Source organism: Phyllobates terribilis, unplaced genomic scaffold (genome assembly GCF_046119375.1).
Source record: "Phyllobates terribilis strain yellow unplaced genomic scaffold, ASM4611937v1 Scaffold_222__1_contigs__length_3263388, whole genome shotgun sequence".
NCBI classification, from domain to species: Eukaryota; Metazoa; Chordata; class Amphibia; order Anura; family Dendrobatidae; genus Phyllobates; species Phyllobates terribilis.
Genome location: NW_027362982.1, coordinates 1,849,166 through 1,853,357, shown reverse-complemented (window position 1 = coordinate 1,853,357; position 4,192 = coordinate 1,849,166).

Sequence of the window (4,192 nt, the reverse complement as noted above, 5' to 3'; positions counted from 1 at the left end):
CACCAAGAGACCAAAAGGGAGGCTCGACGCGTGTTTCGCCCCGATGCTATGGGCTTTCTCAAGAGGCATAAGCTTGTAAAGGACAGGGACCTTTTTAAAGTCTTTTCACACGGTCACGTGACCGCGATACTAGTCACGTGACCGGAAGTGAATAAGTGACCGATGCTCGTCGGCGCATGCGCTAGGCGCCGGAAACTGTCGGTGCGGGCAGAATCCGTCACCTGGTAACGCGCACGCCGGAAACACATGGTATGTGCACCGGAAGTGCGCGGCCAGGAGAAAGACGGCCATGCCCGGGCCGAGAGCAGCGTGCCCAGAGCGCATGCGCACCGCATCGTGTGTCACCTAGCAACATAATGGCCAATAGCAGAGGCCGGCATCCAAAAAAATAACAAAGGGTCAAGCAATCATTAGTCCTGCAATGCATTATATATATAATGGCCGATAATACAAGTCACGACAGTATAACATCAAATGTGTAGAGATGTCCATGTATACAGTATGCAGGGCCGGTCTCATTAAATCCAGTGATGTTGATCAGCGCATAAAATAGGATGTGGTTCCGTTCTCATGCTATATATGGACCAAAGAAAAAAGGAGCCAAGAGGAAAAATAAAGAAAAATAGGGATTAAAAGGTAAAAAGCAAATATTGAAAATACCAGATAAATATTAAAAACAAAAATAGCCAAAAGGGCCAAAATTGGTTATATAACATCTAAGGCGGAGAATGATATAACAGGCGAGGCCCATGTCACAGGAAGGGGGCAAAGCTAAGTGCCTCATTAAGGCCCCGAGGAGACATGGTATTCAGACATACGATCCATTTTACTTCCTTTTGACCAAGAGCCTTTGTCCAGTCACCTCCACGGGAGCCAAGGTGTGAAATATCAATTCCACGCACCTTCAAAGATTTTGGATCGCAGTTATGTTTGCATTGAAAGTGACGTGGGATAGTTTTTGGCTCCCGTTGGTCGGCCACCGTTCTGGCCGCGCCAATGTCGCGCACATGTTCCCGTATCCTCACTCTTAGCTCTCTCGTGGTCAAACTGATGTAAATTAAATCACAGGCACAAGTTGCGTAATAAATCACATGGGTTAAACCACAGGATATATAATTACAAATTTGGTATTCACGAGAGCCGTCGGATGAGGAAAAGGAAACAGAGCGCACGGCATTGGCGCATGCCAGACAGTGGCCGCAAGGAAAAAAGCCAATCCTTGGTCCTCAGGACCCAAAAGGGTTGGTAAGTGGGGGAACATAATGACTCCGTGTCAACATGTCACCCAGGTTATTGGCTTTCCTGGGTGTCATGAGTGGATAGTCCCCCACATATTCTCGTAGGGAGGGCTCCGCACCAAGAACACCCCAATGCTTGGAGAGGATCCGCCGCATCTCCCCCCACTCATGATTAAAGGTGGAGATGTAGCGGATCCTTCCCATGTCTTTCTTCCCAGCGGAAGCTGTTGAATATAACAATTGATTGCGGGGAGTACCCCTTGCCCTTCTATAGCCCTTTTTTTGGGGGGGGGGTGGTTTGCCACATATACTCTCTACATATGTTACCATGTACTGTATTTTGTAATCTGTTATTTACTTTGTGTCGCCACTGTTGTGGCTTTTTTACTATCTTGTATCTAATAAAGCTATACTGGTTTTATGCCTATATAAACTCTGTTTCTCCTGTTATATTCATATATAGACCCTTGTAGCATCTGTGTACACACCCTCCATGCACTTAATAGTCCCCTGTATTGGTACTGTACACATGCTGGCTGGTGCAGACCCTATTTAGTGTATAATGGTTGTATCGCACAATATCAGCACATTTTATCATTTACCTTTCGTGTCTCCCTATTTCTCCATAGATTGTAGCTTGCGAGCAGCAGGTCCCTCACTCCTCTTGGTATCTGAGTTGTGTGTTATCCTGTACTGTCTTTATTTTCTGTACATGTCCCCTCTGTAATGTAAAGTGCTGCGGAATATGTTGGCGCTAAAAATATATTATATACACAACGCTACATAATATTATACAAACACAGCACCATACTATACACTTTATTATGCTGTATACACTACATAAGGAACAACGAGACTGCGGTCTATACATCATACAGGAGGCAGAGAGTGCGAGTTTATAGGTCGTGTACAGCACTCTCTGCCTCCTCTATGACATACAGACCGCATGCTCGGTCTCCCATAATATATGCTTTATATAGGAGGCCGCGAGTGCGGTCTGTTTGTCATATATGAGGCAGAAAGTGCGATCTATACATCATATAGGCCCCACACATGACATACACCACTCTCTCGGCCTCCTATATGAGATATAGACCGCACTTTCCTTCTCCTATAATATATACTTTACATAGGAGGCTGAGTGTGTTGTATATGTAATATAGACCCGCACTCTCAGCATCCTATATGACATATACTCTGTATATGTCATATAAGAGGCCAAGAGTGTGATCTATATTTCATAAAGGAGGTAGAGTGCGATCTATACATTATACACAGTAGGCCCCATATATTACATATACCGCACTCTCGGTCTCCTATATGACATACAGACTCTCGGCCTCCTATATGACATGGGGCTCTTTCACATGTCCGGATATTTCCCATACTGGAAAAAACAGTACCGGAGATATCCGTGTCTGTGTGGCATCTTTGTGACACGTACCGGCGCCTGGGAACAGCACGAACTGTACTACTGATTCCCAGGCGCCGCTACGTGTCACACGGAAATCATCTGTGTGTCATCAGTGTGTCATCAGTGCGTACGTGTGCAGGCGTTTTTCGACCCGTGCATGGTGTAAAAAAACAAACATATCAGCGTGTTTTTCCCACGGACACACGGTCTGTGGAAACGCACTGACATGTGCACAGACCCATTCATCTGAATATGTCTACGTGTGTCAGTGTCTCTGATACGTGTGGAAACTGTCACAACACATACTGGAAACACTGATGTGTGAAAGAGGCCTTATAGATTGTATATGTGGTATAAGAGGCCAAGAGTGTGATCTATATTTCATATAGGAGGTAGAGAGTGCGATCTATATATCATATAGGCGGCGGCCCCATATATGACGTATACCGCACTCTCAGCCTCCTATAGTGTATACTTTATATAGGAGGCTGAGTGCGTTGTATACATCATGTAGGCCCGTCCCTACTCTAAGCCTCATATATGACATATACCGCACTCTCAGCCTCCTATATTCTGTACTTTATATAGGAGGCTGATTGTGTTGCATACATCATATAGACCCGCTGCCCGCACTCTAGGGCTCATATATGATGTATACTGCACTCTCAGCCTTCTATAGTTTATACTTTATATAAGAGGCTGAGTGCGTTGTATACATCATATAGACCCACCGCCCGTACTCTAGGCCTCATATATTACGTATACTGCACTCTCAGCCTCCTATAGTCTATACTTTATATAGGAGGCTGAGTGTGTTGTATACATCATATAGACCCGCTGCCCGCACTCTAGGCCTCATATATGACGTATACCGCACTCTCAGCCTCCTATAGTCTATACTTTATATAAGAGGCTGAGTGTGTTGTATACATCATATAGACCCACCGCCCGCACTCTAGGCCTCATATATGACGTATACCACACTCTCAGCCTCCTATAGTCTATACTTTATATAAGAGGCTGAGTGTGTTGTATACATCATATAGACCCACCGCCCGCACTCTAGGCCTCATATATGACGTATACCACACTCTCAGCCTCCTATAGTCTATACTTTATATAAGAGGCTGAGTGTGTTGTATACATCATATAGACCCGCCGCCCGCACTCTAGGCCTCATATATGAAATATACCGCACTCTCAGCCTCCTATAGTCTATACTTTATATAGCAGGCTGAGTGTGTTGTATACATCATATAGGCCCGCCGCCCGCACTCTAGGCCTCATATATGACGTATACTGCACTCTCAGCCTCCTATAGTCTATACAACACACTCAGCCTCCTATATAAAGTATAGACTATAGGAGGCTGAGAGTGCAGTATACGTCATATATGAGGCCTAGAGTGCGGGCGGCGGGCCTATATGATGTATACAACACACTCAGCCTCCTATATAAAGTATAGACTATAGGAGGCTGAGAGTGCGGTATATTTCATATATGAGGCCTAGAGTGCGGGCGGCAGGTCTATATGATGTAT